This window comes from Trachypithecus francoisi, unplaced genomic scaffold (assembly GCF_009764315.1).
Source record: "Trachypithecus francoisi isolate TF-2019V2 unplaced genomic scaffold, Tfra_2.0 Lachesis_group8, whole genome shotgun sequence".
In the NCBI taxonomy this organism is placed as follows: domain Eukaryota; kingdom Metazoa; phylum Chordata; class Mammalia; order Primates; family Cercopithecidae; genus Trachypithecus; species Trachypithecus francoisi.
In genome coordinates, this window is record NW_022681473.1 from 83,500,998 (window position 1) to 83,513,614 (window position 12,617).

The window sequence follows — 12,617 nt, forward strand, 5'->3', positions numbered from 1 at the left end:
ACACAAAGTCACTGAGTGAAGCAGTCGAGAGTATGGCACAGATGGAGAAGGTGATCCACTGGCGCAGCAGACAGGAGGGGCCACAACCACAGCGAGTCCTAAACCCCACCACACGCAACCCCCACTCACACCCGCCACAAGGGGTAGAAGCGGGCTGGGGAGCTGTGCTCCGGGGACCACTGGCATCCAGCTCTGCCTGTCACCTTCCTCTCCACTTCTGGATTCCTGCTCTTAACATGGGCCCAAAATCGAATGTGAAAAAAAAGAGTCAGATACAAAAGCTTTGCTATTAGCTTCATTTCATCAATAGCCAAAGGACACCTGGAGAAGATCAGGAATTTCAGATGAATGCTCAAAGATCAGAATGTATTTAAGAATGATTTCTAGTACAGGCCCAGTAAGGGAGGCATGGTGGGGGTATGATGTGGGTCCACACAGGAGCAGGCCTCTTGTGGGGAGGCTCCTACATTAGTCATTTGAGAAACATTTATGGAGCACCGAGTGTGTCCCAGGCACAATTCAGATGTGCCCTCGAGGAGCTTACTGGGGAAAACACAAAAACAGGCAACGAGAATAAAGGGTGGAAGTAAGTACTATGATGGGGGTGTGTCACGGACCTCTACCCGACCGGCCAAGAGAGGAAGGGTGAGACCATCAGGGGAAGGGCAAACGAGAACACAAACGTCACAGGAAGGAGAAAGTGTCGTGGGGGTTCAACAGCAGGAGAAATCACCCCCAGCCTGGAGGAGATCTTCCACAAAGGACAAAGGTGGCATTTGATAAAGATCTTGAGGGATGAAGAGGAACTTGGCCAGGCAGAGAGAAAGGGTAAAATATTACACACAAAACTGGGCATATGGGAGGAATGACAGGGACAGTAACCTCTCCCCAATGAGTGTCCCTTATAAGAGAATGTTTACCTTTTCTTCAACTTCAAGAATTGTTGATTGAATAATTTCAGCAAACTGATTTCCAGTACAGGTGACTTCAGTTATTCCTGTTGAGAAATTAGAAGAAAGGATATCATAGGTGCCAGGAAGGTATCCCTCCACAGACTCCTTTTTTGGGACTCCCCAGCCCCTCAGCCCATGCTGAGAGGGCAGTCACATGGTCCCCCTCTCCCAACTGGCTTAGGGATAGACACTTACCAGCGTCCTGCTCCAGAAGGGGAGAGAGACAGATACACTGGCACATGCGTGCATGTGTGTGATGGGCAGGAGCACGCAGCCTGTGTGGAGTTAGAGCGGCCTTCCCACTCCTGTGCCCAGCAGGCAGTCAAGCTTTGCTCCTTGTATTCCTGGGATTACTACAACAAACTCACTGCTAACTTAAGCTGCCATGAGAGCGTGGCTATTCCCTGCAATCAGAAACCATTGATTTAAAAATGAGGGATACAGGTTTGGGACTAGAAAAAGAAAGTGGAAGGTGAAGGAACAGAGGCTTTTAAACCAAAGCCTTGGGAAAAATAAAAGATGATGGGAAAGTGACCCAGGCATCTGAACTACTGTCCCATAACATCAGAGAGGAAAGGAAGATATGTGTGAGAGCCATAAAGGACAGCCAACAAATTAACTCAAAACCTCAGTGGCATTAAATATTAAGTTGGAAGCCCAGATACTGGGGGAAAGGAGCTTTTAATACGGGTATTACTCATAAAGCAAAATAAATAAGAGTTTTGTTGAAAATAAAAAGGTGGGAGGCTCCAAAAAGTGTCCATAACAAGCAAAACATAACTGAGTAATGGTACAATGCCTATCATTACTAATATATGTAAAGATAAATCTTGGTTTACTGTGATTTTGTTTTGTTTCAAAAAAAAACCATTTCATTTCAAGGTGTGGTGGGTCAGCAATCAGTGCTGAGTTCAGCTGGGCTTTTTCTTCTGGTCTTTCCTGGCTTATGTATGTGGCCATGGGCATCTGGTTGCTCCACTGGGCCAGGTGGTCTCACATGACTTTGCTCATGTTAGTGGTTGGTACTGGCTACTGTGTTGCCTTTATATTCTCTTGCAGTAAATGTAAACAGTTGTTGTTTTTTTATCCCCCCAAGAGCTTCACAGATGTATGCCCAACCTCTATCCTCGCCATATTTTTCCATTAGTTCCTGAGTTGGGCAATCACAAACTTACCTACTGTGGGGATTTAAGAACCTAACATCTTGTACTCTCTTCTACTAGGGAGCACTGATTTTGGTGAAGTCCAGAGATTAAGGTAGGTAAAAGGGAGGGATGAGACGCAGAACTGGAAAGGGGAAAGGAGTTGGTTATTCAGGAGTCATGAATGCCAAGTAAAGGAGTTTGGACTTTATCAAAGCAGCGTGTAGTCTAGTCCCCATTCCCTAAGAGATAATTACCATTCTGAAAATATGGAAAGTTCAAATTGGGCTCCAGAGGAAAAATATGACCTGAGCTAGAGGGTCTATAAAGACTGAAGCAGTCATTAGGAAATTAAGTCATTAGTAAGCTATGACCTCTACCCTTGACAGGGTTCTTTGCCTGCTGCTGTTGGCTCGGTAGCTGCAGCAAAGGCTCTACCAGTTTGCCCTAGTTTCTAGGCCTTCTGAGCAGCTTGTTGCTCCAGAGGCTCACTGAAGCATCAGCTTTCACCGAACAGGGTACAGAACAGCGACAGGGACACCAGCTGGCCTCCGAAGGGCAACTCTGCTATCTGCTCTCCCCAGATCTGGCCCTGTCTAAATATTCCAAGGAGCAGAGGCACCTGCTGCTCGTCCCAGACCTACAGTACTTCCTCTCACTGGGCCTCAGTTTCTTCATTCATAAAATGATGGAGACTAGATCAGTGGTACTCAACAGGGGTTCTGCAAACCAGTGCCAACCCTGCTGCTGGGTCAGGACCAGATAAATACAAAAATTGGGAGTAAGTGCTCAGAAGCTTTTCTAGCAATATGGTATTGCTACAGAGCCAAGCACATAAACAGTGGAACTGTCCTGGACAGGGCACAGACTAGTATATGAGTTTCCTGAGGCTGCCATAATTATCACTGGATGGCTTAAAACAAGAAGTGTATTAGTTCTGAAGGTCAGAAGTCTGAAATGAAGGAATAGGCAATGCCATGCTCCCTCTGGAAGCTGTAGGGGAGAACTTGTTCTTTGCTGCTTCCAGCTTCTGATGGCTTCGCACTCCCTGGCTTGTGGCCACATCATTCTGACCTCTGCCTCCATCTTGACAGATGCCTTCTCCTCTTGGCACACTGCCTTCTCTTCTGTGTCAAATCTCCCTCTGCTTCTCTCTTATAAGAATATCTGTGATGGCACTTAGGGCCTACCAAATAATCCAGGATGATCTCATCTCAACATCCTTACTTAGTCATATCTGCAAAGCCCCCTTTTCCAATTAACATTTATAGGTTCCAGGGATGTTCTAATCTAAGCACATCTTTGGGGCCACCATTTAGCCAACTACAGCCGGTTTAGGTATTGTTGAATTTGTGCGTGACCTGCTGCATATGGTGTATACTGTACATTTCCACTGGGGAAACACAGCCCACCCTGTGTTTCTAAATAGCCTGAACAGCAGTGGACTAGATGACCTCAAATGTAACAGGTTCCCTTGAGCACACACACTCAGAACCCCTGCTATGCCTCTCTACAGCCCAGAGGCCTGGGCTGCACAGGACCAGACTGCAATGGGCAGCACCAAGAAAGGAGAGCAGGCTAGCAGGTGACCTGGGGGGCAAAGCGCAGATGCAGACTGTTTCCTTAGCCTTTCCCAGGGCTGATCTCCCAGATAATCTGGCAGGTAATGCAGGAGCTTCCCCTTCCCCACCCCATACTCCTGTCCCTCACATGGCCTTAGTTGCAAAGTGATTACATTAATCTGTTTTCTGTTCAAATGTACCTTCCTCATCCCATCAAATGCTCAGTTTTAAATGTCCACATTTGAGAACAGAAGCAAAACTATGCTACTGAAGTCCCTGTAAACCTAGCATTACCTTGCTAGTAACAACCTTTCCCCCAACAGCCCTCCTACTAACTTCAAAAACACCCAGCAAGTTTCCAGGCTTCATAACAGAATGGAGAAGGCACTTGGGTGACTTCACAAAGCCAGGATGTCATTTTGTGTTAGAGGTTTTCTTGCATGGTCAGAATACTCCTCACTGAATGAACCACAATGTGTAGGGGCCCTATGTTGTTACACTTCAGCCTTAAAGCGCAGACTATGTCAAAGGACCTCAGAGTATTGAAAATGGTAACATGCGATAACAGGTATGGCTATGATAAAACAGGTACTCTCATCATTCAACTTTCTGGAAAGCAATTTAACAAATTCTCATTAAGTGGCTTAAAACTGTACACATCCTTTGACATTGTAATTCCATTTCCAGAACTCTACACTAAGGAATAAAGTGGAACAAAACTTAATGCTACATGGCAACATGATACCTGAGATAAAAAATGAAAAAGAAACTTTTCCAGCAAAAGGATATAATTAGACAAATTATGGTAGATTCATTTAAAAACTCTTATGCAGCCATTAAAAATGACATCTGACAAAGAATTCTTAATAAAAATAACAACTACAATAACAGCTACTCCTAACACAGGCCAGTCACTAATCTGAGCTTTTTAGGTGTTCTGTATATATTAATCTTTGTATTTTGTATACCAACTCAAGGAGGTAAGTATTATTATTCCCATTTTACAGATCAGAAACAGAGGTACCGAGAGTTAAGGCACTTGCTCAAGGTTATTCTGCTAGTAAGGCACTAGATCCCATACAGTCTGGCTCCAGAGTCTATTGTCTAGAACCCTGTAGAAGGCTGAATAATGGCCCCAGAGAGGTCAGATCCTGTATCAGTCCATTTTCACACTGCTGATAAAGACACACCCGAGACTGAGTAATTTATAAAGAAAAAGAGGTTTAATGGACTCACAGTTCCATTGTGAGGCCTCCCCAACCACAATGGGGTGGAAGGCGAAAGGTACGTCTTACATGGTGGCAGACAAGAGATGATGAGAACCAAGCGAAAGCAGTTTCCCCTTATAAAACTATCAGATCTTGTGAGACTTATTCATTACCACAAGAACAGTATGGGGAAAACTGCCCCCATGATTCAATTATTCCCCACCAGTTCCCTCCCACAACACGTGGGAATTATGGGAGCTACAATTCGAGATAAGATTTGGGTGGGGACACAGCCAAACCACATCAAGTCCCAACCCTGAAACCTGGAAATGTTATCTTATGTGGAAAAATGGTCTTTGTAGACGTGATTAAGTCAAGAATTGTGAGATAAAGCTGTATTCCTGATTATCTAGACTGGACCTAAATTCACATGTCCTTTAAGGCAGATTACACACACACAAACACACAGACGCACACTGTGAAAACTGATATACAAATAAAACAGATATACAAATGACAAGACCAAGTGCCAAGGAATGCTGGCAGCACCAGCGGCTGGGCTAGAGCAAGGAGTGGAACGGATTCTCCCCTAGAGTCTGTGCACATGAAGCACGGTACTGCCCATACCTTGATTTCAGACTTCTGGCCTCCAAAACTATGAGAATAAATTTGTTATTTTAAGCCACTCTGTTTGTGGAAATGTATTACAGCAGCAACAGGAAACTAATACAAGTCCATGTTGCTCTCAACGCAAGAAAAAGTATTCATATATTAAATGGAATAATAAGAAACAAAATTTATACACAATGATCCTAATTATGCATATAAAAATACATGCAAATACAACAAAATGTTTACAGTGATTATCTCTGAAGAAGGATTATGGGTAATTTTCAGCATTATGCCTTCTGCTATTTACCCAAATGTCTACAATTAGTCTGAATTATTTTTACAAAGAAAGTTATTTTTAAAGTAGGAATCCATGATATTTCTGCAACTCTAACTTAAAGAAGATTACAAATCAAGAGGTCCAGAACTCAGTGGGAATTTTCCTAATTCAATCTCAGAGCAACACTAACAAATTTAGTAACCTGGATACATGCCATTCTCTAAATGACTCCACTCAACCTTTGGTCTCTTGAAAGCCTGTTGGTTTTCAGACTCTGGCAGGAACATGATGTGGCTGAAGAAGTTTCAGGCTTCTTCGAAGAGGATAACCTGAGAAGGTAAATATTTTCCTGCTTATCTACCCATACAAGAGAGGGAATGAGAGATTTTTATGCATTCCCAGAGCTCATCCAGCCCAAAGCCTGTGGCCACATGCCAAAACCAAAAGCACCAGTTAATCAACATGTAAATGTTTGATTTCTCTGTAGGTGACTTCACAGAATGAAACATCAAATCAAACACTGACCTAATCTTCTTACAAAAGTCCTGACTCCAAGGCTATTCTGTCACAAAACCCTCCTGCTATTATCTGCCCAGGCAGCCACCAGACCACAGGCCAATTTTACTGTATCAACATCATGTCCTTTGATTAAATATATTCATACAAATAGTACATTAACATTTCCCCAATGTGTGGGCAATACTCGATCAAAACATAAAGATGTGCTTTTCTGTTTTGCATGGCGGGGAAAGGAAGAGTCATTGGATCCTTCCAAAATGGGGCCAGGTCAGAGCAGGAGCACAGGAAATGCATGTTAAATGATTTTATTCAGTCCCCCTGTACAGCACAGTGAGTTAGGGCAGTGGGTGAGGAAACCACAGTGTAGGGTTTGTCCTTCAGTCCAAGTTTTTCTAGGTATGTTTATGCATTCTTCATGCAGTCTATCAATATGTACAAGTACCTACTAAACATGAAGCACTAAGAGAAAGTTGTCTCCCGCTGTAACAGATCATGTCTTCAACATGCTACACTCTCAGATGATACAGCTTGGCAAATGGACATCTTTACTGATCTTCAGCAGTCTGGATCACAGAGCTACCAGCAGTGGCAAAATGTTGAGAGGAAGACCTAAATAGGCCTGGCAGAGCTTTGAAAGTGAGCAAAACAAAAAACAAATGATTTAGCACTGTGTACCTTCCTACACACCATTCACATAACAGTTCTAATTTCAGTAACTACTTCATTAATGTCTGTACCTCCCACTTAACCATCTACTCCATATAAACAGTATAATAAACACTTTCCCCAACTCTGTTTTTTTTCTTCACTTGCTATTGTATTACCCAACCTAGCAGTGTCTAACTTTAAGAAGTACTCATTACATATCTGAGGTATAAATTAATGTAAGAATGAATATAGGTCATCAGTTTCCTCATCTGTAAAAATGAAAAGGCCAGACTATGTGATTATTTCCCAAAGAAAATTCCAAGAAACCTAATTTTATGAGTTATGCCAAAAAAAGAAGGTTCACAAGTTATTCAGCTTTGGAAATGCAACATTCTATAGCCTCCCATTCCCCTTAAAGATTCACAATATACACCTTATACAATAAAAGATCTTGAAAATCCTTCAGTCAAAAACGTATTTGAGCATTCCCAAATCTAGCTGACCACAGATGCCCGTTCATCAACACTTAAACTGGTATCACAGAGAACAAATGTTCTAAGGAAACCATGGGAAAAACTAACCCAAACTCTTTATTTGTTAAAAAAGAAAAATGTATTAAGCCCTTGCAATGATGATGATGTTGATGATGATGAAAACAGCTAACATTTAATGAGTGATTAGCTATGCCAGACATGGTACTTGGTGCTCCTGCCCACCAGGATAAATATGAAACCTGGCCCACAGTCTACAGCCTACTGGATGAGATCATTGCACATGATTATAACCAGTACTAGCTGAATATACACACGTGTGCATTTATACACCTATACATGTGTAAGATGTATACAAATGTGTGAATATGCACACACAGGAGGAGGGAGAGGTGGTGGTGAAGACGAATGTTCCGGGTAGAGGGCACATGGAGCCAAGATATGGAAAGCAAGAGAATCTAGAGCATGCAGATGAATGATGGGCGTTTAGTCTTACCCACCAGTTTTTGAAGTGTGGCCCAAGACCCTTTCTGGGAGTCCCCTAAGGTCAAAACTATCTTCAGCTGTGTTGACACTTACATTGCTGGTGCAAAAGCAATGGCAGGTAAAACAACTGGTGGCTTAGCATAAATCAAGGCAGTGGCATCTCACTGTATCAGTGGTCATTATATTCTCTACTGCCACACACACAACTATTTTTTAAGTCAATTTTACCTAAGAGTGTCCTTGATGAAGCAGTAAAATTATTAATTTTATTAAACACTGATTCTTGAGTACACATCTTTTTAATGCCCCATGTAACAAAATGTTACCCACTCATTCAGCACTTCCGCTGCAGGCCAGAATAGGGTGGCTGTCTTCAGGAAGAAAAAGTACCTGCATGACTGAGCTGCAAGCTTAGCCACTGTTTTTCACAGAACATCATCTTTCCTTGAAAGAATGACTGAGAAAAACTATGATTACTCAGATTTGTGTATTTATAGACACTTTGTCAAAAATAAATACAGTGAGCCAGCTATTTCAAGGAAAACTGACGGTATTTGTTGCTAAACACAAATTTTGGGCTTTCAAGCAGAAATTAAAACTTTGGGGTCCGGTGCGGTGGCTCACACAGTGTAATCCCAGGACTTCGGGAGGCCGAGGCAGGCAGATCACCTGAGATCAGGAGTTCAAGGCCAGCCTGGCGAACATGGTGAAACCCTGTCTCTACTAAAAGTACAAAAATAAGCGTGGTGGTGGGTGTCAGTAATCCCAGCTACTCGGGAGGCTGAGGCATGAGAATTGCTTGAACCTGGGAAGCAGAGGTTGCAGTGAGCTGCGATCGTGGCACTGCACTCCAGCCTGGGGGACAGAGACTCTGTCTCAAAACAAACGAAACTTAGGCCAGGTGTGGCGGCTCACGCCTGTAATCCCAGCAGTTTGGGAGGCGGAGGCGAGCGGATCACAAGGTCAGAAGATCGAGACCATCCTGGCTAACACGGTGAAACTCCATGTCTACCAAAAGTTCAAAAAAATTAGCCAGGCGTGGTGGCAGGCGCCTGTAATCCCAGCTACTCGGGAGGCTGAGGCAGGGGAACAGCGTGAACCCAGGGGGTGGAGCTTGCAGTGAGCCGAGATCGCGCTACTGCACTCCAGCCTGGGCGACCGAGCAAGACTCGTCTTATTAAAAAAAAAAAAAAAGAAACTCTGTAAAACTTATATCCAGTATTTGGAGCTTTAGAGCATCTCAATACTTAAAGACTTTTCAGATGAGAATGGCAATGACATTAACAAATGTGACATGTTGACATTTTTCTAAACGGTGGTATTAAATGTGATATTTTGATATTTTCCAAATGACTAATGATGCATGATATTACAAAATGATGCATAAAAGATCCTTTCAAGGTATGTGATAGGACAATGGACTTTAATGTAACAGCATTATGAAAAGTTCATTGATTGGTTTAAGATTCTATGTTGCAACAAACCTTTACAGCTGGTCAAGTTCTGATATAGTTTCAAAGACTATCCACAATTAACTGAAAGGGCTATTAAAACACTTCTCCCTTTTCTAACTACACGTCTGTGTAAGGCTGGATTTTCTCCATATAGTTCAACCAACACAACATACTGCAACAGAATGAATGCAAAAGCATTTACGAGACTCCAGCTGTCTTCCATTAAGACAGACATTAAAGAGATTTGGGAAAAAGTAAAACAATGTCACTCTTCTCACTAAATGTTTGTGCTTTGGAAATATTTATTTTTCATTAAAAATGTTCCTTTATGTTATCATATATCATATAATGGGTTTATTGTTATATTTAAACAAGTTTAATAAATATTTTTAAATTTCTTTAATTTCAATTTCTAACACAGTAAATATTGCTAGATACAATCTACATAAACAAAAGCTCTTTGGGGAATCTCACTAATTTTTAAGAGTTATGTAAAGGGGTCCTGAAACCAATTCTGCAGAACTGCTGATCTCGTGTCATAGGGGGCAGGCGAAGGGAAGGGGACATCAGTGGTCTCCAACACTGGGATGGGGCATTCAGAGCTGATCTTCACAAGCCTATGAAGGGTGCTGAGTACCAAAATGGTACGGACAGATATGCCTTTTAGAAAAAGCAAGGACAGCATAAAAGTGCCTCTGCTCCATGAACATATGATTCTGAAAACAAGTAAGTATAAGAAGTCAAACTGTAAGGCATTGAAGGTCCATTATTACAACCTAAAAAATGAAATACAAATTTCTATAAAAGAGCAGGAAGAGAAGAATATTAAAATGTAATGATTTAAGAAAGAAGAAAAGCAGGGTCTTGCCAAATAGAACTACAACCAAATGGAATTCTGCAAAATGAGGGAAATCATTAGTAACAAAGTGCAGGGCTTTAAACTTCTAAAGATGCCAGAATCAAGATGTATTTCAGGCAAGTCTGGAAAATAAAAATAAAGGAGTCAGCAAAGAGCAATAAACTACAGCAGTAAAGCGGGAAAATGAATGCAGCCCAGAAAAGACGAACAAAAGCAATTAGAAATAAAAAGAAGTAGTGACGAGAGAAAATTGGTTCCTATTTCCAGAGCATGGACTCTATCCAATCAGCATGAACTCCACCACTGAAGGTGGGAAGAGAACGAGCAGGAAACACTTGCAGAGCAAAGTAGACCTCTGCAGAGCCTGGATGAGCAGACCCACTGAGCAATGACCTCACCTAGGTAAAACTGGGTTATGCCAATCAAGAACAGAGGCCATATAGAAGAGACAAGAGACAACTTATTAAAAATTGCTCAAAGCCAGGTGCAGTGGCCCATGCCTGTAATCCCAACACTTTGGGAGGCCAAGGCAGGCGATTTACTACAGCCCAGGAGTTTGAGACCAGCCTGGGCAACATGGTGAAACCCTGTCTCTACCAAAAAAAAAGTTAGCTGGGCATGGTGGCACATGCCTATAGTCTCAGCTACTCGGGAGGCCAAGGCAGGAGGATCATTTGAGCCCAGAAGCTCAAGGCTGTAGTGAGCTACGACTGCACTGCTGTACTTTAGTCTAGGCAACAGAATGAGACCGACTCAAAAATGGAAAAAAAAAAAAAAAAAAAAAAGTTGCTCACAAGGAGCTTACAAACAGCCATCATTTTCTAAGTCAAAAAAAGCAATTATGGGAATGTAAACTAGTACAACCACTATGGAAAACAGTGTGGGGATTCCTTAAAGAACTAAAAGTAGGACCACCATTTTATCCAGCAACCCCACAACCCCAGTATCTACCCAGAGGAAAAGAAGTCATTATATGAAAAAGATACTTGCACATGCATGTTTACAGCAGCACAATTCGCGTTTGTAAAAATATGGAACCAGCCAAATGCCCATCAGTCAACGAGTGGATAAAGAAACTGTGCTATATATATATATATATATATATACCAAGAAAGACTAGTCTTTCATGAATGAATGAAATAATGGCATTTACAGCAACCTGGCTGGAACTGGAGACCATTATTCTAAGTGAAGTAACTCAGGAATGGAAAACCAAACATCCTAACTTCTCACTCGTAATTGGGAGCTAAGCTATGAGGATGCAAAGGCATAAGAACGATGCATAAGAGTGGACTTTGGGGACTTGGTGGGGAAAGGATGGGAGCGGAGTAAGGGATAAAAGACTACAGAGAGTACAGTGTACACTGCTCAGGTGATCAGTGCACCAAAATCTCAGAAATCACCACTATATAACTTATTCATGTAACCAAACACTACCTCTTCCCCAAAAACCTATTGGGATAAAACAAAAAAAAGCAATTAAAAGAGTAGTTATAACTAAATGAGAAGGAGGTCCTATAAAGTACTCCAAACAGGAGACCTTGGCGAGTTTCTCAAACTCTCTGGACTACAGTTTCCTCTTCCATAAAATGGGGAGTCCACGACGTACTTGACAGGGTTGGTGCAAGCATCATGGACTCTGGCGAAGGGCAGATGCTCAACAAATGAAAGCTGCAATTATTATCACTGTAGTTATGACCGCAGGGCCAAAGCAGGACCTACAGTTGTCACTGCAGTAGCCTAGGCCGGAAAGCTCTCCAAGGTCAAATATTAAGATTTCAACAATCACCAATGTGTGAACGCAGGAAGGAATTTGAAAGGCTTTGGCCTTATGACTACAGTCACTCTGCTGATGAAAAAACTGCCCTTGACCAACCAAGGCCCGGATCTAAGTGGAAAGGCACACTGCCAAGCACAAGGAGATCCAAGCAATAAGAGATTTTAAAAAAACAAAGTCACTTTTCCTGAACATGCCTGGACCTTTTACACACTATTATCTCCCAATTGTCAAAAGCAGACCAGATGTAGGCTTGTGTGCTGTTACCACCCACCTCCATCCCCACTGCACCCCACCACTGTCTTATGGACCAGGAAGCTGTCTCAGGGCTGAATTGCAAAGACGTGGTGTAGTCAGGGCCTCTACCTCTTGATCTGGGGCTCAGGACTCCTTCACTACCACACTGCCCAGCCCACAAGGACTAAGAGCCTGTCCAACAGATGTAAGCCAGTAGCTCTTCATCTAGTAGAGCAGCACACTGGGGATTCACAGATTAAAAGGCAAAAACAGGCCCTGCAGTGGCTCACGCCTGCAATCCCAGCACTTTGGGAGGCCGAGCTGGGCAGATCACTTGAGGTCTGAAACTCCATCTCTACTAAAAATACAAAAATTAACCAGGTATCGTGGCA

At 42.5% G+C, this 12,617-nt stretch overlaps 1 long non-coding RNA gene across 6 annotated transcripts in view; it reads right to left on the bottom strand.

The window, feature by feature from the left end:
• LOC117080464 overlaps positions 1-12,617 on the bottom strand; it is a 59,213-nt gene that overhangs the window by 20,524 nt on the left and 26,072 nt on the right. For 5 of the 6 annotated variants that reach the window (XR_004435862.1, XR_004435864.1, XR_004435865.1 and 2 more), the window contains exon 2: positions 921-997. This is a non-coding gene — a long non-coding RNA (uncharacterized LOC117080464). Of the gene's footprint in view, positions 1-920; positions 998-1,148; positions 1,336-12,617 lie in introns of those variants that run through there. The other variant, XR_004435863.1, reaches the window with a different exon arrangement.